Consider the following 23,230-nt stretch of genomic DNA (forward strand, 5'->3'; position numbering starts at 1 on the left):
AGGTATTCAATAGAAAATATTTAAACTACCAGCCAGAAGAGAATATAATAGCCGCAAATAAAGGCATCGTCCGATCGGAAGAGATGAAAGAAGAACTTAGAATTTCGCTCTCTTCTTATCTGAGGCCAACAACAGCAACCATTTTAATGGCAATTTTTGTCTCACTTCCCTTCTGAGGGTTCTTTAAAGAGAAAAAAAAGCAAGTTATTGCTGACGATAGATGGGAGGGGTGTACACCAAAGGTAAAAATTATTCAGCGACCTTTTAATTCCATCAGTCACATCCCTCAGCGATATAACTGCCAAGAAGGGAGACGCCCACCCGCGACCCTTTGTGATATCACCGTCGAGAAGAGAGACGCCCACTTGCGACCTTTTGTGGTGTGACTGTCAAGAAGGGAGACGCCAAAAGGTCAGTTTGACAAATTACTTCGTCCACTTGAACAGATAAAATATAAACATTTTAAGGTAATAAATAAAAAGAAACCCGCAATTTCTATACTTATGTAATCCGAAGATAAAATCCGCTGGAGTTTCACATTTATTAAACTTAAATAACGTAGAATTGTTTATTTTTGAAGTTTAAAAAAGTAATCCCTCTCACCCCAAAAACGGAAAATGAAATTTAAGCATTATTTGAGATTAATTATGAAAACAAGTTCTGCATACGAAAATTCTCGTAGAGCCCTCTTCAAGGTGTCTCTCCTATCCCCAAATAATGTTTTATCTCCCGAAAACTTTAGATGTATATACGTAGTCTGCTCACTGGTGGATCCAGGGAGGCCAGGGGGGGGGGGGATCCCCGAGGTTTTTTTCTGAGGCCCTCTTATCCTTTTTTTTTCTTTTTACTCTTTTTAAGAATGAATTTTTCAATTGCGTTCAATTATTGCCACCTTTGTCACATTGCCCCCCCCCCAAGATTATACTCATTGGCATCCTTGTCACATTATAACCCCAACTAATAAGAACAGCTGGAAACGTGCAACAACGACAGCAAATGCAAATGGATCCAGAGAGACAGCAGAACTTGTTGCGGATACAAGAGCTGCAAATTAAATTAAATGAAACGCATCAGAGGGAACAGCTTTTCAAAGCGCAACAGGCAAGTATTGCTAAAAATCTTTTTCAAAGGTGCTTAAAATGAACCGGTCATAATAAATATGATAGTATTTAATAAAAAGAAATTTATGAGGTAATATTCGGTAAAACATACTACCGAATTGCCGAATCAAATTGATTTTGCCAAATCAAATAAAATAGGTTAGACGGCGTATTAAAAAAATCCTATTAAGAGAAAAGTTTTCTTTTTAAAATTTTTTATTCAAAAGAAAACAAAACAGTGTCTGCTTAAATATGCTAATGATTAATATTGATAATTAAAAATACTTAAGACAACATTTCAAAAAAAAAAAAAAAAAAAAAAAAAAAAAAAAAAAAAAAACAACATTTCATAAGCTTTTGTGACCAATTTTATGATTAAAACAACCGTTTATTTGAACACTTATTCTATACAAAAATTTCAAAATGATTATTTAAGAAAAATATAAGTAGTTAAATGTTTAACAATTGTATCCATTTAGATGTTTAGTAGATGAAGAAAGGTCTTTTCTCGCATATGTTGTCCTTAGTATGGAACATATGTTGTCCTTAGTAAGGACATATGTTGTCCTTAGTATGTTGTCCTTAGTATGTCCCGTTGTTTGTCGTCATATAACAATTGAAAGTTAGGAGGTATTTATACTAATTTTATTTGTGAATTAGGTTTGACATCTAGTCTTTTTTGACACTTATTTTTATTAAGCACCCTAAAGATGAGAACGTGATTTTACCCAGAGAAGTAGTGACTGTGGAAATTAAAAAACTTATCAATTTCACCTTTATGCTTCAATTCTCGTTCTGACGAAGCAACCAAAAATCAATTTATGATACAATTTCAAACACATTTCCAGATCGATGTTGCATGAACTTGTGATTCTAATTGTTGTTTTCGCTATCCGGCTAAATTTTCTACAGCTCGCTGGCAGGTCATGACCCAAACTTTGTTAAACGCTTACTTACGAAATAAAAAAGATGTAAAGACTTGTGAGCCGCATGGTGAGCCGTCAAGGACTAAGATTTTCCGTTTTACCTATATATTTAGCTTTTTAACTTTTAGGAGTGTTAGTGGTGAAATTTTTTCAACTTTTAAGATGTATTAAAGTAGCCCATTGCGCTTCTTTTTTCTTTTTTTTGTGAATAAGGCCCCAAAGTCCAATGTATCTCTAACTAAGCATAATAATTATGGACATTCAAATCCTTAGAATCATATCCGGTAATTACATATTATACCGACCCCACCCAAAAAGTGAAGTCAGATAAATCATTCATACTTCATAATATGCAGAATAATTGTAGCTAAAACATTTTGTATGTAGTCCTGCTATACAGTCCTGCTATACTATAACCCCCCCTAATTTGCAAATATATAACCCAAATCATATATTTTCTATCTATTCTCCCAATGCGTCTCAAATGTTTCAACTCCTGTACCTGTAAATTCAATCATTTGTGACGAAACAAAAACTGGAAAAAGAAGTTACGGGTTGCAGAATGCATTGAAAATATATAATTTGGGCAATATATTTGCATATTAGGGGGATGGGGGTAAAGTATTGTTTTCTTACTTCACTTCTTTGGCGAGGTCGGTATAATATGTAAGTACCTCATATCCTTTTCTCACTGAGAAATTAGTTTTAAGGTGAACGATTTATATGAAAGAAAAGTCAATGATTAATACAATGCTTTGAATTCTATACATTCATTGAGTAAGAAAACAGCCCTTTGACGCCTCTCAGCTTAAGTTAATGACCGAGTCGTCATTATCCTTGTCGCACATGTATAATTACAAAGTATATGTATCTAAAAGTGAACTATGTGAATCACACAAAAGGAATGCTCCAGCCAAATTTATGGGTTTGAAGGAGAAGGTAGCCTCCAAAGTCTGTGTTTCGGCCCCCTATCATTGCACAGGCATGTTACGCAGTGGCTTTTCTCTTGCTTTCTTCCGGTACACTCCTTAGCGTAACGATACTTTCCTGTGTTGGCATCCCATGGTCAACCAATTATATTTGTAAAGTAAAGAGAGCTAGGAAACAGTGGCGATCCTTGAAGTATATGTAGTGAAGAAACTGACGAGGCTTTGCTCCACAGTATGAGTGTCAGGGGGCTTAGGGCTGATATGTACTATTACGAGTTATAGTGTTATTCATGACAATTCTTATGATTTTTTCTTCACAAATAGGAGTTTAGTTTCCTTATGTGTCTATAATGTGGATGTTTAAATTCTTACACAAAGCTATTTTGGTCTTTTTGACCTATTGAAACATTTTGATCTCTGCTGTTGAGGATTGACAAGGTAAATCCAGAAATACTAAGGTCTTGTCAATGATACCAAAGCGTAGACCGTGCAGACTGATTTGTAATTAGACTGAACTGCAAGGAGCGAATCGGCTTAATTGTAACCGATACTCTTAAAAACGGAAAAACTCAAAAAATTAAACATTTAATATCAATAGATACAAAAAAATCAGCTTATTATGAGTAGGGAGCTATCAATAACTCCCGTACGAACACCGTGCTGCCATCTACAATTGAGTCTAACACTGTACGAACATAATTTATTCAAGGATTATTGATCGAGTCTAATTGGGTCAATGCCCCCTTTTTCAAGGTCGATTTATTTGTTGTTTCTAGGTGCAATGACTCCGGGGCGAAGTTTGCACATGCGCATTAACGGGAAGAGATGTATTGATCGACTCGAGGGGGAAGTGGATTTTTGAGAAATTTATTTACATAATCGAGGGGAACTAGATTTCTGAGAAATTGATTGCGTAATCGACTAAGACAAGAGGGGAACTGGATTTCTGAGAAATTGATTACATAATCGACTAGGAAAAGAGGGGAAGTAGATTTCTGAGAAATTGATTACATATTCGAATAGGACAAGAGGGGAAGTAGATTTCTGGGAAATTGATTACATAATCGGCGGGGAATCATTGATCGATTCTAATGGGAACAGGATCACGTGTCTCTTTCTAAGCCAATCAGGGGGGCGGAAATATTAGCGGGACAGGATTGCAGAGAATACAAAGAAAGGATTTTTGCTATAGTTTTTATTAGTGTGTGAATAGAATTCAAAGGAGTGAGAACAGTTTGACTTTACTCATTAGGATATATTTGTAATAATAATGAGTGGAATGTTTACCCTATTAGACGTTGATAGTGGAGTTGGTGGCAATGATATAAGAGCACCAAACATTGCGGTGGAAATCACGAGAAGATCACGGCTTTGTCTGGCATGGGATGAAGTATATGCAAGATATGTGATATCCTTGAGTAAATTTAAAATGGAGGGTCAATTATGCTTCGCTGCAAAAGTTGATATAGTGCATGTGAATAGACTTCAAAGTGCTTTAAATACATTAGTGAAGCATATCGAAGACAATAAGCCGTATCGCTAAATGCACATGTGTAGTATTATTGTTGTAATTATCCAATAAAATTTTTTAGAAATCGAAAATGTTCCCTTTCTTTTTGTTAGAACGTTAGGCTAACAAATCATGGTCAGTCTAGAGTCAGCAGTCAGAGTGATAGGATTGAAAAAATGAATAAATTTGAGAAAGAGAGAATTAGATCAAATCTTATGATTATGGAAAAACATTTGATTTTGGATGATAATTTTCTCGAGTTATCTCTTCAACGAAGGATATTCTCTCGGGGAACACTAGACAATATAATGAAAACTGATTCTCCCCCATTGGACTATTGTAGGAAGTTTGTCGATTTGACTCAAATGCTTATACTCAATTTATTGATATATTAATTGGAAGAAAGCAGAATAATATCGTGGATATACTTTTGAAAACATTGCCATAGATTCAATGTAGATGGCTCCGCCTTCGAAAGAGGTGACATCACTGAGTTACTCCTTTCACCTTACCCCTCCCCTGAATTTATCTAACGAGGATCAGTTTCGTTTTAGCTTTGAGAGAGTTGACATCGGAAACCAAAAAAATTTCTTTACATGTCCACTATGCATGTACACTCTTGGCAGTTGGAGACAATGTGAGAATTGTACAATTATTGATGACTATAGTGAAAAGTGCAAATTAGGTATTCCTTGTAAATTACATAGAGGCTATGCAGTGCAAATTAAAGGATGTAATTCATGTCTTGAAGAGATTTGTGACTCTCACCCTAGAGGACATCTGTGCTCCAATTGGCACTATGACAAATGTGATCAGTGGCAGAATACTTACCCCGCTATGATTGGAATGAATCCCAAATGTGGTTTTAGTTTATTTCTACGAGATTGGTATCGTCGAGAAATTAATTTATTTTGGTAGAAAGAATCAGGTCTAAAATTTAACTGTTTGGATAACAAGACACTCTGGTTTTTATGTAATCGTTTTGACAACACTGCCTATTATTATTATAATCCTCGTGATTTTTATTTTGCAGTTAATGAATGTGATTCATCATTTGAAAACACTGTATGTGATATTGCTTCAAATAGACAGATTGAAACTCGTGAATTTCATAATATGAATGCAAATAGTATCCTTGACTATACAAAGAGATATGACAAGAGTGAAGTTTCATTATAATGCAGAAATTGTGACCCTGACTTTGCAGCCAATCAAGATCAATATACAGTGAATCCAAATGATTTACCAGGATTAGTGGTTCACGACAGTTGCCTATACACAGAAGAAGAAGAAATCTAAAGTGAAGATTTAAAGACATTGTTGTATATATACATTTTCATTTATTAATAAACAAATTCACATACATTTGTTAAGCACTTTACTCTTAGGGCACTAAAATCAATATTATACAGGTCAGAGAGGATATTTTCCACCATAAAGTCATTCAGACGTGGATTGTCTACATGAATGTTGAGAAACTGCTTGTAAGTGTAGCCGCGACATCGGAACACAAAATATAGTATTGCATGGAAGCCACAGCTTTTAGTCGTCAGATCCTGCACTCTCTTCCAATTTTGAATAATAGTTTTTCCACTGCTCTCAATATAGTTACTGATGTGTGGTGTGTAGAATGTATAGGGTAGACCAAGAGGATCAAAAAATTCAAGTGACTTCATTTTTTGAAAGATCCACAACCAATGACCCGTGTGCACAGTCGACGGACTGCTATTAACAATAATTACGGTATTATTGGCACTTTGAATTTTCCCAAGAAAATCCGAGGGCAGACCATAGGATTTGTATTTGGACATGTAGGGGTCCATATTAAATACATTGACTATTTGACTGGTGCTCATGGTGCCAAGTCTAGTAGAACACAGCCTTCGGGAGTGATTTCCCAATAGGTTTCATATTGATTTAGCGAGATTAGTGTAATACTCTCAGCTAACGGATCGGCAAATGTACACAATAAACGCACATTCCCCGTACGTACTATACTCATATCCTGGGTGCCAGACAAATCCAATACAATGATACCATGTGTTTTAGCAAACATTTCTTCGGTTATACCATTTTTAAATAGTTGTGAATCATGATCCAGGGTTTGCATGGTCAACTCATACAATGTCCTATAGGATTGATCAAAAGATAGATCGAAGAGTGGGATTCCATTTACTTTGCAGACAAGATATGAAAGCCCAAACATCTCAAATTTATGTGGGCATCCAGTCCACGTACCTATTGCACTAGCGCTTTTTACAAATGCCAAGGCCAGTTTTGATGGAATTTCGCCATTGATAAGGGACGAGTCGGTGAAGGTACGTGACAACGTGGCAATATGACGTTGATTGGTGATTGTATGAAGAACAAGTAGTTTAATATTATTTCCACTGGCTCTCAGTTTTTCCACTGCCAAAGCAGCAGAACTCACAAACTGTTGTTTGCGTACATGAAGTATTGCCGAAGTGAGGGAGAGAGTCACATCTGGATTACCAGGAAGTTCTTTTCTAAATATGAAATTGGATGGCGCAAGCGACAATTTTATATCTACTTTAACATTGGGTGGTAATCATTGGGGTATATTAAATATTTCATGATATATTTTTCCAACTAGATGTAATTCACTAGTTGTAGCATTTTTGAGTGCATCTGCACTATCAGTATTAATAATATATTCATATCCATTGGAGGCGCCGCTCAATTCCTTTTATGACTTGCGTGTCATCAACATGAATTGCATATAGGTCATTTAAATTGAGGTATTGTTGCTTGTGCTCATCAATGAGCCATTTATTTTGACACGAATTTAATAAAAAAAAATATGTAATATACAATTTTTATCAGTATTCCATTGGCAAAAACAAGCAATACACTATTGGATTTCCGGACTTTTATTTGTAAATCTATAAATGTCGAAGACATGTCCATAAAGTAGTCTTCATAGGAATAAATTTGAAAGCGGATATTATCAGAGAGGGGTTGTTGAGAATAAAATTGTTCATAGTATCCATGTTTTACACTCACATCAACATTTTCTGCATTGAATAGATTCAATGAGGAGTTGATTGAAGGTTGAGACACCTTATGCAGTAGAAATGACATCTTAGGAAAAGAAATCTAGTTTCGATCTAACAATTCTCTTCCTGGGTTTTCTTCTTGTACTGTTTACAGTACGTGTCGGCTTTTTCCTTCTATTCTTTGACAGGGGTGATGTCTTTCGTTTCTGACCTGAGTAGAGACTAATGAGTGATGCATTGTTTCTCGACCTTTTTAAACCTTTTCCATTTTGTTTTAATCTCTTGCCAAGGGTTAGCGCACTGGACCTAAGATTTTCCAAAGCACTTTTTTTTAAATCCTTGCCAGAACCCCAATCGTATAGTGTAGAGGATGCAAAATCTGTCGCAACTGGTACAATATATTTTCTAGCCAGAGGTAGTGCAGAGCGAAACAGCTTAGCAAAAGAACTGCCAAGACCGTAGCCAGACATTGACGAGTGACCTTTGTAATAGTCCATTCCATTGCCCTGTTGTCTTGGGCCAAAAGTAATAACATAGCAGTCAATATCAGGACAAATTAATACCACTTTTCTATTAGACATCTTGTTGTTGAACGATGGGTCGCAAATGGCATGTAATCACAGCCAAACCTTTTGATATTGCTAGGGGGTCACCTAATTCAGTTGTTAGTGTTAACTGACAGAGTTGCAAATAGGAAGTGTTTACGGGAATATACTGAAGATGCTTTATATTGTAATGGTGAATATGTTCTTGATTGGTTTTTCGTTCAAGAACTCGTAGGAGGGGAACATTGCTATTGCCAACCCGGGATGTTTCCACAAATGAAGCATAGAGAAATATACAAGTGTCTGAGGCGAAACCAAGTCGATAATCAGCAAAAATAACATGATCTATCCCGTTAACAGTTGCAGCATTTCTACCACTGATCATATTCTGTTTAAAGCCAAGAACATCTTTCAGGTTATCATTGAGATGAATCATTTCAGTGTCAACAGGTAAGGTAATGTAAATCCTATCACATTCCATTGAATAATTAAAATGGAATGAACCATTTCCTACGATATGAGATTTTTCTATTAATTTTTGCACACAAATCCGTCATATTACCATATTCTTTATATTTCAATATAACATTAGGATATTCACTAGATTTAAGTGCTTTAACCCATTCATACTCTGCAAAGAGCGACAAATCAAATGGTATAACTTCTAGCTCATATTTATGATCTTTTCTCATGATGTCATATGTATTTTTGAGAATACAGTCGACAAGAGCCACCTCATACTTTCCATCGTAGAATTTGATGGCGGGAGCGAGTTTCGTCCAAAAATCACTTGTTCTATTCAAATCATTATAGAGATGATCAGAAACATTGGACAAGAAAGTCACATAAAAATCATTGGGCATTGTTAATATCTTCAACATTGACCCAAGAATCAAAATCAGAGTTGTATCCTAGCCAACGAACAAGCAACTGTCTCTTGCCCCTGCGAGTACGACTCTTTAATATCTTTTCAATTTGATAAATTTCACTAGTGTTTCTAACTTTTTGAAGTTCATATTCATAAAAACCACCGAGAATCTCATCATCTTTGGTGTCTCGCAGTCGATATGTCGTGGGTGTAGTGTCTAGGATTTTGGACATTTTAAATAGTTCAGTGCTCCATAAATAATTCTCCTTTTCAAAAATATTGGTGGTTCGATTAATTCGAACAGTATCACCAACATTGAATTTCTTCTTTTTTTCTTCTCATTGCCATTGGAATATTGCTTTAGAAAAGCATCAAATGTATTTTCACTGCAGTGAACTTCCCAAGGGCTTGAGTTGGACAATGATCGATGAGGTCGTTGGTTATATATTATCATGATTTTATCTAAATCATGAATAAAAGCAGGCATATTTTTCAGTGTACAATATCTTGAAATTAATAGACGAATCGTTCTTATTAACCATTCAGCAAATGCAGCCTTCATTGGGCTGTCAATACGATAAAGTGTTTTATTATATTTTACTCGAACTTTTTGCATATGAGGTTGAACAAATTCACTACCGCGATCCGATTGAATTTTTCTATACTAATCTTGTTCAAGAACACTTTCTAAAGTCTGAGAAACTTCAACACCTCTCTTTGATTGCAATGGTATGGCATAGGCATAGCGACTAAATACACTGATTGCCAATAGAATATATTTGTAAGGTGCATTGTGACACCGTTGAATCGAGTCTAAGGTTAAAAGATCAGTTTGCATTATATGCAGATGGAAGAAGGCTTTAGTTTATCGATATTGTTTGCCACGAAGCCTGCAATTCTGATGCAGTGTGTAGCTCTGTTCATTTTCTAGCTTTTTTTACTCTTTTGCTTTTTTAATTTGCTGCCATCTATGTCAGAGGCAACTTTAGAAAGCGTTGTGGGGGAACTTAGACTTTCCGTTTTACCAAGATTTTCAAAGACATGCTTCAGAACTTCAACCATTTTTAACACAAACACGTAGTGTAATGTCCACACCCCTTTTGCACACTGGAGGGTGAATCAATACGTCTTCGCTTTTGTCTAGCAACCATCGTTGGTGTTATTAAATCATTGTTGCTGCTGCTGCTGCTAGTATTTTCCAATATTGAATCTTCTTCTTTTTTAAATGGTGTTGGCGTTGTTGGAGGACTAAATTCTCTTAGTTTCTTTAGAATTTGCTTATTGCCAATAAGACTTTTGGGAAGTTTGATGCATTTAGAAAGGTGTATAGATTATTGTCAAAGGATAAAAGTCCTTTACGATTCGTCACCATATCACAAATTAAATCAACTAGATTATAACTTTTTCCCTGAATTATAATTCTTTTCCCTGCGCTATCAACTTGAACTTGATCATCACCACCAGTTTCCAACATGAGATATGATAATACTCTTTTACTCTGTTCTCGATAGGTCATTGGCAATAGGTTTCCAATTGATGTCACTATAGAATTCAATTCCTTCTCCTTTGATTGCACTGCTGAATCTTGAGATGTTTCCTGTTTAGGGGGATCTTTGACGGTGACGGCGGGTCTCTCACGATAAGGTCTATGTTTGTCCACACGTCACAATGCATCTTGAAGTAAAACTAGCTTTTTGTCATCGGCAATATTTTCATAATTAATGAATTTGCTTAGATTGTCTTCAAAATATTCCACGGGCGAGAGGACAAGTTCAAATGGTGTCAATTTATAGGGTTTAGCCATTCTCTAGAGAAAACTGTTTGCGAGTCCTGCAATTATCGGCAGTAAAAGTGTAAAAAAGTTATCGCCAAATTGAAGGAGACATGTTTTTTTAAAAATTTTTCCGCTGATTTTGTAGGCCAATGCACGTACAGGGGAACAATGTTGCTTTATCTGTTGTCTAACACCTTCTGGCAAGTGTACATGGCCCTCGGTTAAATTTAAACAAAGTTCAAATATTAGATCAATGAAATCATTATCAAAACCATGTTTGAGTATAGCCTTCCTCAGTTGAGGTTTTGAAGTACCTAAAACAGAAAAAAATATCTTTGCTCGTGTATTTTTTTCAGTGTCATAATGGCAACTAATAGCTTTTTCTACTGTTCACCGGAAGATATACAGTAATTTCTTTGTGGAAAATATCGGTGACTACACGTAGATCCTTGGGTGTGCTCTGATTAAGATCTAGCAAAATGTAGCCGTAGGGCTTATTTGTTGCCTGAGTGTACGCTGACAGCAGAAATTTGGGAGCGCCGGGGTATATTTGCTTATTGAGAGTTATTAGCGAGCTAGAATCACGAACAACTCGGTAGATAATATAGATGGTGCAATTCAAAGCAAGGGTTCTCATACATTTGCTCTGATGATGTAGAACTAGGGTTATGGAAATGTTTTCATGACGAGAGTGAACGGTAAACAGTTGTAGCATTTCCTGTGAGAACTGTTCAATTGATTCAGCCAAATCATCAATAATCAGCCACGAGTTTGGTTCAATACTATTGAAAACATCAAGTCCCCGTATGAATTGTATTGGTATGGATGTGGCAATAGCTTTTATTTGATCATAGTACTCTTGCCAAATACTATAGCAATAACAAATTTTCTTTGGTTGGTCCAAAAACATTTTATTACAATTTTTAATTATTTTAGCTAAAAGTGTCGTTTTCCCAGACATTGACGGGCCGAACAGAAGCGACCTGAATGGTGTTTTTAATTGATAAATACCGCTGCTGCTGTTGTTGACAACTGTCAGACAACAACTAACTGTAAACCATACTTTTCCAATGAATAAGTAGTAATTTTTCCCATTGATCCATCTATTCAAGAACAACAAAAACAATATTTCATTCATTTATTCGACGTAAAAAACACTTGTTCAATGAGAACAACATTTATTGAACAAAAACACTTGTTCAACAACACCAACAATAATATTTATTAACAACAAGAACAATATTTATTATAAAAAAACACTTTTTGTCCATCAAGAACAACACTATATGTAAAACAACATTTATTGACATAAAAAACACTTTTTGTCCAACAAGAACAACGACACTATATGTACAATAATAACACTTATTGGCATAAAAAAACACTTTTTGTCCAGGAACACTATTTTGTGCACACACACACATTTTTGTACAACATCACTATTTATACAACACTTGAAATAAAAACACGAACATGAACAATAGCACAGTTGAACACTATGAATATAAATCCCCCACCCTCCGGGGAGCCGCGGGCCAAAGGCCAGCAACAGGCGGCACCCCCAAACCCGGGAACCGCGGGCCGAAGACCGGCCAGGGGCGGGATAGCCCCACTCCCCGGGATCGAGAAAGTATACAATAGTCACCGTCAATGCTGCAGGTTAGAGCATTTAATTTATAAAAGGTTATGTTGGGTTAGGTTTGATTGTTATCAGGTGAGGTTGGGTTAGGTTGGGTTAGGTTGGGTTAAGTTTAGGCTTGGGTGAGGTTAGGTTTGGGTTAGGTTAATTTATCCAGGCCAAGTTGCTTGCGATATTCCATGCATTCAACCCGGTCTGAAATTCTTTAGTGGTCGTGGGGCAGTACATTTACACCATTCTCGAGCACAAAGACTTTGTCAGATATACATGACATTGCATTCTTTTCCACTCGTACAGTATAATTTATGTACTGTAGAGAGCGAATTGCAAGCACTTGTGCTCTCGGCACTAGGCTACTCTCTACACAGTCTCTGTACACACTCATGTTGAAATTGTTCTTTACAAAATGTGTTGGCACCCCTTTACACGCCTGCTTTACATCCCTGTTATGAGTTTCAACGCAATATACTTTAGGACCCGGGAACACCCCCTTAGATATCAAATCACTCCCCGTCTCAGATTTTAAAATTAGTAGTTGGTTGGGGGCCTGACGTTTCACCAACTCGCGGTAGAGGGACGGATTCCAGTTAGTGAAATTCATCCACGAGCTGATGTGCAACCCATTTTCTAAATCTACCAATAAATCCCCGGTTTTTACTTTTAACAGCAGAGAATCTCTATCCTCATAGTAAACTTTAACCTCCCCCTCCCTTGGCCATTGCACCTTGCACACATTGTGAAAAAATGACAACATGAGCTTTTTTGGAAATTTCAAGTACTGAACTACCTCCTGCTATATTCTTGTTCAGTACCACATTTCTCTTTTTCCTGTGTAGAAGAACAATGCTTGTCTTTATGCTCGTGAACGATTTAAAATTGGGGCCAGCAATAATTCGTGCACACTCTTGAGGGTCTGTCACAACATCACAACGAGATCTGTTCCGTACACTTTCAAGTATTTTGCCAAACGCTGAATTTAGAATGAGTTTGTACATTTCCTTTTCTACTTTAGTGTTTGCCCGAGCGTTTATCAACAAAGGTGTCGATAAACGTCTTTAAATAAAGTTTTTGATTGAATTGCAGGACCCTATGTATTTTGGTGATCTTGAAACCATTGTTCACCATCCAGTGCAAAAGCACATGATGAACAAGAATATACTCTTTAGGGTCCAGATCTGCAATCTTTTTTTGCTTAGAGGGGGTCCAGTGCATCCCTATATCCTCAACCAATAATCGATTGTATGGACTCAGTGAGTTCTTGGTAACTGGTTTATTAATGCAGGGGAAAACACAATCTCTGACAGAATCTTGAAGCGCCAATGGAATGTGTCCACTAATTTCAAAGAGCCATCCTTGCGGCCCATTGTCCCCAACCGTGTTAATGTTGGGGAACTCGCAAGGATTCTCAAGCCATTTATAGTTCCCACACGGCAAAGAGTAGTGAGACATAGCCGAGGGATACAACGAGTTCATGTCCAAGAAAACTGCATTTGACTTTACACTAGTGTCTTGTCCACTTGGATCTGTTGTCAAAACGCGATCCCCATGATAAACATACCCCCCTTCATTGATCTTTCTACAAAGAGGTGTTGATCTACATAAGTTATAAAGCCTATTTCTTCCCTACTAATTTTTAAAATCAAGTCCATCACCAAATTTGGTGTGGAAAAATAAAGTCCTATATCTAGTCCAAACTCTGAATGGAATTTATCTTCGTTTAAGCAGATAATATGTAAAAGAGTTAAATCGCCACTGTTCAAGATAAAGTGTACAATAATTCCACCCATTTCTATAGTCCCCCTTAGCCCACACCTTCTTGGCAAATTCATCTTCCTCAGCAGTGCATTCACTGTTGGTGAGTGAACTATAGAAAGCTTCAAGTGGAGGTAGTTTCTCCTCGCTTAAGCGAGTGCCAGAACAGTAATAGTCGTATGCATATACACCTTTACATGTCAATAGGTCCTACATTTCACTGTCTAGAAACTGCTGTTTAAGCAAACGAAAACTATCATAATTTTCACTTTTCTGCACTTGAATCAATTGACTCAATGCCTTGGGGAAAAAACTAAAAGAAACTAAAAACCTGATTTTATTCAGGCACGCATGCCCGTTATTCACTACCTGCCATTTCAGCTCGAGAAGCACTAGCTTCTCTGCTGATTTGGGGATGATGTTATAGGTAAATGTATTATTTACCCATGGACTATCTACTCACCCTCCCTCCCTGTGCATGCGTGCCAATGCCGGTAAAATAAATTTTAAATCATAATTTGAATTATGAATAAAAACTGGAATAAATAACTGCTGGCTAACATTCACATTGCACGATTGATGTGCTACCCCTCTAAAATTACTACCCCCAGAGGATATTTCCTTCCACAAGTGGTCGTGATCTCTGACTTCCCCTTCCCCCCTCTTTTCCCTCTAGTCCCTTTCCCCTTATCCCCCTCTTCAAACTCCCCCTTACAAACGCAGCATATTGTTTGATTTTTAATTGCGAGATGATCCTCTGTAGACAACACCATAGGGTAATTTGTAATTCTCAAACGAGAAATAGCTCCATTAGCGGTACCAATTAATTTAGTCAGTGCCCTGACCATGCACTCTCCCTCATCCAACGTTTCGACTATTGCTAACAACTGCATAGTGTTAGAACTGTCTCTTTGCACGTGAGCGTAGGAGACTGCAATTGCTCGATGTTCTTGAATTCGATTCGGAAATTGAGGATTGTTCACTTCCACTAGCTTCGCTTCACAATCCAAAGAGATTTTATTGCTCTGGAGGAGTGTATTTTGGAAATTTTTAAAGCGTAAAATGGCCCTATCCCCCGAAACCATTTCCAGTGACTGGTAGCCATGCCGTCTACAATGCTTCACGTGATTTTGTAACTTTAATTCTGTCCAAAATCGAGACAGGCATGCCGGACAGTAGAAACGTACCCCCGCCCCTTTTTACCCTCCCCCAGAACTCTACTGATGTCTGTAATTGGGTTGAAATGGCCAACTGCATTAGGTTCACTAGGTGGTGTGTACAACAACCAAACCCAGTGCTTCACCAATTCAATCGACGGGCCCCTTACTGGGAACACCCCGCCATTCTTTTTAGAACGAACCCCATCCTCTAATTCGGTTTCATATTGAACCACAGTAACGCCGATATTTAAATGGGCATTGGTCCTTTCAAAAATATCAATGGACCTGAGCGTTCTTGGGTATTTTCCCTCTAAACAAGAAAAATCTACAATGGGAAAATCGGACTCCACCTTCTTATGCACAGCCCAATATTCTAAATGTTTCTTTGTAATGTCATGTGCTAGAGGCTCAAATGCTTATATGAGGAAAGCGTACTTGAAACATTTTTGACCTGTTTCGAAACAGATTCACTGAACACCTCTGCAACCCTCTAAATCTGGATTATATTTTAAAACTATAGACCCCTCAGACGCCCTACCTGCCCCCCTCTTAAAATAAAATCTTTTTTAAATTTACAAATATTTACAGTTAAATTTTCAACAAATAAAACCACAGACCCACTCCCGTTTTCGCTATAATTCTTGAGATGTGTAATAATGTGGTCTATTCAATCTATAAAAAACCCTCAAAATTTTCTAAATGCGAATAGACCACTCGCATCTCAGTATGTACATAATGATGATAAGCTTCGCTTTTTCCCTCATTTAAATAAAACACTTTTAAAACAATTGAAACCTGAATTGCATCCCTATCCCCCCACAACTGAATCTGATTTTCTAGCAGTGCACGAATTATATCTACATATTCTTGGATAATTTCTACAGGGTCAAATACAAAATTACCCCCCAAAAGTGAATTAAAAGGGTCCCTAAAAGTTGCAGTGTAAACAACTATCGTATTTAAAATTGAATTTGACATCTGAAAGTCACGAAATGATATAAATTGGATATTACCCTCCCCCTCTTCCTCTTGTATATTATCACCACCCCTCCCCCACATTGTTCAATAATAAAATTGTTCGATGCCACTTCATTCTATTGAAGTGGAAGTATATTATCAGTGGGGGGAGGGATCCCTGTTAATTCCCGGGTAAAATCATCTAAAAGCTCTAAGGTGTTTGGACTCAAGTCCCCCTGCTCAACTGCGTTATTATCTACATTAAAAAATCAGTTAAAAAATCGTCAATATTATCAGGAATTTGATGTAAAATGATACCATCCCATGGTGAATTGTTGGAGAGCTCTAGAGGCGCGTCTTCTTCTCCAACTGATGATGATGGTGACATGGAATAAGGTACCAATACAACCTATAATAGACAATAGTTTATTTTAAAAGTCTCTAAATTGCCCTATTTTTAAAATTGGATTATTATTTAAAACGCGCTTAGTAGCAGTATGTACATAGTAGCATTTGGTTTCCTACTTCTGAAAGTTCCAACTTAATACAATCTAAAAGATAAGATAAAAGGTTTTGATTTTGTTCAAACACCCCCTAAAAAAATTTCATATTAATACTCTTTATCTGCTTTGAAAAAAAACGGGGTCTTTATTTGATTTGAAATGGATAGTCTATCCCTTTCAGGCCACATACAACTCTTTCCGATAGAAAATTGTTTTTATAATATTTGTAGAAGCAAGATTAAGCATTCGTTAATAATGCAGTTTATATCGCAAAGATTTTGCTTATATATAGGAAATTATGTCCGGGATATATTGCCTTTTTTGGCTTCGCTATGAGAATTCAGCTGGCTGAATGTATGCAATAATTGACATGATTCAAAAGGGAGAACGTTATATTTTATCAGGTTGAAAAAATATCTCTGACACGCTTTTACTGTGTTGAAAAAATGACGAAAACAAAAGTTAAAAAAAAGGCTTACTTCTAAGTCCCTTAAAACTCGGGGAAAACTATAATATTCTAGCGAAAAATAGCATTATTAGTTTCAAATGGCGAGATAAAGGCTCTCTAACAGTAAACTAGAAATTAGCGAAAACTATTATTATGAGGTTGAAAAAATATAGAAGATGTCTGCAGTAGGCATAGAAAATAAGGCGATAGGAGAAATTAAAAAAGAGGGGTTTCTTTGACAAGCAAAAAAAATTACATTATATTTAGGTATGTCTGAGGGGAGGGAGCAGTGTAATTTAAAACACGGGGTGTGGGGGGGATTAATATTATAGCGAAAATAACATTTTAATGTCTTCAACAAACTTTTATTAGGTTGAAAAATAGTTTTGTTTAGATATTTCTATAACATGGTCCTGAATAATATAAAAAAGTGAAAAGATAAAAGTAAAGAGTGAAAAGCTCTCTAAAAGCTAAAAAATAGCTTATTTGATTGAAACACATTTACTCACGTCTTCAAATTGATTAACCACTTGACAGGAAGCTGGAGGCTTGGACATTACACGATAGGGAGCCATTGGTTGGTCTATGACTTGCCTGGAGGGGCCAACCCTTCTATCTTGCATGGAAGGCTCAGCACTTGACGGAGACAGTTGAGGAGAGTACACTGAAACTTGACGGGGAGCTGATAGCTCAGATATTAAATGAGAAGGAGCCATTGTTTGGCCTACGACTTGTCTAGAAGACCCAGGCATTTTATCTTGTCCTGAAAGCCCTGCTGTATGACTGGGGCTCAAATAGATCATATCATGTCCATCACGATCTTTCGCAGCCGGACCAGCGATATACTGGGCTCGTGCAGCCGAGGCTGTGACATGAAGAGACAGCATTGAGGCTCGATGAAGAGGGGCTTGCATAAATTTGGTGTCGATGTCACTGGCTTGTACAGCAGGATTCTCCATCCTTGTGGCCCATTGTCTTTTCGATTTTTGAACCGAACCATGCAACTCCTAAAGTCTTTTCTTTCTAGCCATGTGTATAAAAGTTAAAAAACCATAGTTTTCACACCCCCCCCCCTGGAAATATAAAAGAAACTTTCTCAAAAGAAAGCTTGAAAAAAAAATTAAAAACATGCCTAGATACGCAACACATATAATTACACATTATTCGTCTCTGGTCAAAGATTTATATAAATTAAAAGGGCCTGCTCTTCAGGAAATCTTTTCATTGTAGCTATGTATCTTTTTCTTAAGCCCTCCCCCTTACTTTTCACGCGAAGAAACAGTTTGTTTTCACCGTACAACGAGGGTGTTAGAATCAAGGCATTGTCCCTTCCCTGCCTCTCCCCTTTTACATAATGTCCTAAAAATATTTGTTAGGCATTAATTTTGGAAATAACTCGTTTCCCTCTTCCTTTTACATAATTTCCATGTCCTAAATATCTATATTAATTTTGCAGACAATTTTTTCCATCTTTCAGTCAACATAGAATTACGCAAAGCATTGAAACCACACAAGTTTAATTAACAGTAATCTCTTTCCACGCGAAAATTGTCTATGAAGCTCCTCTCTTGTAAGAGGATTAAAGCCTTAATCACACACGGTTATGTCTAGAACGCAAAGAGAGCACATTCCATTTTGATGATTTTAAATGCATGATGGGAAAATGGCATTTTTTGAGTAAAAGAATTAATTCCAATGAAATAATTAAAGTCGTAAACAGGGGGGAGAGGGAAGATGGGGTTTACATGGTAAAAAAGAGTGTATTTTACGCTTTCTATCCAGTATAAACATCATATAGTGAAGTTTGTATTGTGGGAGGGGGGGTATCCCTTGGATTTAAATTTACTGTAGGGGTGACTATGCAAAATGATTTTATTTGAAAATAAACTAAGAAAATTTACTAAATAGAACTGACATTCTAAATTGATGTAGCCAGAGTTTCCAAATCAAGAATATCAGATGTATTCTCCATGATGTCTTAAAACTTTATGAAAGTTTAATCACAACGCAAGTCCGTTATATACAAAATCTCAAGGTCAAATTCTGATGTAATGGGAAACCTTACATAACTTCCCTGATTGGCTTAGAAAGAGACACGTGATCTTGTTCCAGTTAGACTCGATCAATAATTCACCGTCTTTGCTTATGTCAATCAATTTCTCAGAAATCCACTCCCTCTCACGTGAATCATTACATCTGGCTCCTTCGATGCGCAGGTGATAACGTTAACCTGCAGTCATTGCACATATAAACAATAAATAAATCGATCAGGGAAAGGGTAACATTGGCCTAATTATACTCGATTTATTATACATTAATACATTATGTTCGTACAGCGTTAGACTCAATTGTAGATGGCAGCACGGTGTTCGTACTGGAGTTATTGATAGCTCCCTACTATTATGGTGATTCTAAATATATAAGATTCATCATGTTTAGTGTTACCTATCAAAAGTTACGAGCCTGAGTAAATTTACCTGATTTTCGAAAATGAAGAAACACCCCCTAAAAGTCAAGGAATTTTAATAAAAACCACACCATCAGATTAAGCGTATCAGTGAACTCTACTGCAGAAGTTTTAAGCTTCTATATGCAAAAATTTGGAATTTTGCATTTTTACCAGAAGAAAGATCCCGGATGCGTGTTTATTTATTTGTTTTTTTTTTCCAGGGGTGACCGTATCGAAATAATAGTCTTAGAAGATCGGAAGAGGGTGCATTTGAACGAAAATTAAAACTTCTAGTGCCCTTTTTAAGTAACCGAAAAGATTGGAGGGTAACTAATCCCCCTGCACGCCCCTCTTTTCCCAAAGTCGTCCGATCAAAATTTTGAGATAGTTATTTTTTTCAACATAGTTAAAATATCCAATAACTATGTCTATAGGGGACATAGTTATTGTCATAATTATAATATGATCCTCCATAGTCCGTGGGGAGAGGCCTATAAGTTATGAAATTTACATATTGTTTACGTATAGAATTTGTTTTTGGGAAGTATACAGTCATTTTTTGGGGGGGTTGGGGGGTATTTTATGCTTGAGATGGGTTTTCATAAGGAGAATTTTCAGAGGGTGAACTTTCCCGGGAAACTTTTACACTGGGGGGATTTGACAGAATTACTCTACGAAATTCTTTTTGTTTCTCTAACCTTTTCTTTGCCAATTCAATTTTGCATATGGAGATGTTCCGGGGGAATTATCAGGGGCATTCAACGTGCTTGCATTTCCGGGGAAAAATTTCCACGGAAAGGGGATTTCCGGAGTGATCGAGAAAATGATTAGAAATTAGTCTTTTCGAATGAAAGTATGCTAAGGAAAAGTGTTTGTGTGGGGGGGGGGGGGTATTTTCAGTGAGGATTGAGCTCCGGAGGGAATTTTATGGGGGGGGGGTTGTATTTTACGTTGGATGAAATTCCACGGAGTAGTTTCATGTGAAGGGTGGGGGCGATTTTCTTATGGAGGAAGAGCCAGATTTACCGACATTATTTGAAAACGATCGGAAATCGAATACGAAAACACGTTTTCCTTAACTGAAAGTAAGGAGAAACATTAAAGCTCAAAACGAGCAGAAATCTTTCCGTATATGAAGTGGTCGGCCACTCCTCAATACCTTGCTCTTTTTGCGCTAAAGTTTGACTGTTTGTCCCATTTTTTAATAATGGCTCCTGACAAAAAGGGCCGTCTATTTAGAACGGGAGTAGTATGCGCCTTCTGGATTTGCTCGGAGGTATACCAATTTCAACGTTATTCTATAGAAGCTCTACACCTTTTCAAAGAGATTCAGAACTCCCTCACATCAGGTTTCTGGTGGGCATAGTCTGGTTTGGTGAGTATAATCTGGTTTGGTGGGTATAATCTGGTTTGGTGGATACAGTCTGGTTTGGTGGGTATAGTCTGGTTTGATGGGTATAGTCTGGTTTGGTGGGTATAGTCTGGTTTGGTTTTTCAAAGAGAGTGAGTATGTTATTTGCTTGCGTGTATAGGAATTCCCATGTTATTTGCTTACGTGTATAGGAATTCCCATGTTATTTGCTTGCATGTATAGGATTTCCCAAGTTATTTGCTTGCATGTATAGGAATTACCAAGTTAATTGCTTGCATGTATAGGAATTACCATGTTATTTGATTTCATGTATATGACTTCCTATGTTATTTGCTTGCGGGTATAGGAATTCCCATGTTATTTGCTTGCATGTATAGGAATTCCCATGTTATTTGCTTGCGCGTATAGGAATTCCCATGCTATTTTAAGGGCTTGTGTCCCCTCCCATGCTATTATAAGAGTTTATGTCCCCTTCGTATGCTATTCCAGGACCTTTTGTTCCTTCTTATGCTATAGTCAAGGAATGTCCGGTTGGTGTTTCTTTCCTTTATATATAAGAAGATCAAATTTTTTGTGTTAAATAATTATTTATCATATATTTTAAGAGAGCTTTACGGGGCTTTGAGAGACTCGATTTCATGATTATGCTTTGTTTTTATTTACATGGTGATCATCAAAAAAAAACATTTTGGGTTAAATAATTAGTTATTGTATCTTTTAAAAGAGCTTTCCGGGGTTTGAGACACTCTATTGCCTGATTCCGTTTGGTTTTTCTTTACTTAGTGCTCATTAAAAACGAAATTTTTGTGTTAAATAAGTAGTTCTTGTATCTTTTAAAAGAGCTTTACGGGGTTTGAGAGACTCGGTTGTCTGATTCCGTGTGGTTTTTCTTTACTTGGTGCCCCATTAAAAACGAAATTTTTGTGTTAAATAAGTAGTTTTTGTATCTTTTAAAAGAGCTTTAAGCAGTTTGAGAGACTCAGTTGCCTGAGTCCGTGTGGTTTTTCTTTACTTAGTGCTCATTAAAAATGAAGTTTTTGTGATAAATAAGTAATTTTTGTATCTTTTAAAATAGCTTTAAGGGATTTGAGAGACTCAGTTGCTTGATTCCGTGTGGTTTTTCTTTACTTAGTGCTCATTAAAAACGAAGTTTTTGTGTTAAATAAGTAGTTTTTGTATCTTTTAAAATAGCTTTAAGGGGTTTGAGAGACTCGGTTGCGTGATTACGTTTTGTTTTTCTTTACTTAGTGCTCATTAAAAACGAAGTTTTTGTGTTAAATAATTAGTTCTTGTATCTGTTAAAAGAGCTTTAAGGGTTTTGAGAGACTCGGTTGCCTGATTCCGTGTGGTTTTTCTTTACTTGTTGCCCATTAAAAACAAAATTTTAGTAACACATTCTAAACTGTGAGCAGTGTAAAAACAAATCCTCTTGATATTATTTGAAGAAATCATTACATAAATTTTTTTTTGTACGTATCTTAAAATGACAAAATATGCTTACGACTCGAACAATTGTACTCTATGCTTGTTCTTAGACACGATGTGGGTTTCCCACTGGTAATCTATGGCTGTTTATCGACACTACCTATTCTATTGCATGTATTAAATCAGTATTTTCTACGCAGTGGAACGATAAACACATAAGTCATATCTTAAAAAAAAGTGAAGATGGAGCATTTTAATCAAGTGTGTTCGCATAACAAGGATATTGTAACATTGACTACTGACAACGGGAATTGTTTAAATTACAAAATAAATACAAGCGGAAGCACTATTGGAAAAGTGTGTATGCATTGTCAAGAAAGTAAATAATTAAATTTCATTAGAGTGCCAAAACAAATCCACTCTTATGTTGAATGATAAGCGATACTAAGATCTCCAGAGATGATTGCATTCAAATAGACTGCTAACATAAAAATAATTATTGATAATAGAGGACAACTGATTGCTACAGTTGCAAGTAACACATTACCTACTGATATATCCAATCATCAACTTTCGGGTATTAGCATTCAACGGAAGGTCAATAAAAGAAAGGCCTACCCTTGTACTAATATCGTAAACCATATCTTGTCTACGTGCCGAAACTGTTACCTGTGTAAAAATAATGTGATAATAGACAGTGAAATTGCTAGAAAAATAAAAAGGGCATTGTCAGAAAATATCACTACGGAATATAAACATGAATCGATGAAAAACAAAGCACCAGCAAACGTTACTGCCATTGATCAAACAGTCAATGAACCAAAAAATATCAAAGACGAAAAGCATATTGACCCTG

The sequence above is a fragment of the Artemia sp. Qi Xiang Cuo genome, chromosome 2, assembly GCF_049724085.1.
Source record: "Artemia sp. Qi Xiang Cuo chromosome 2, ASM4972408v1, whole genome shotgun sequence".
In the NCBI taxonomy this organism is placed as follows: Eukaryota; Metazoa; Arthropoda; class Branchiopoda; order Anostraca; family Artemiidae; genus Artemia; species Artemia sp. Qi Xiang Cuo.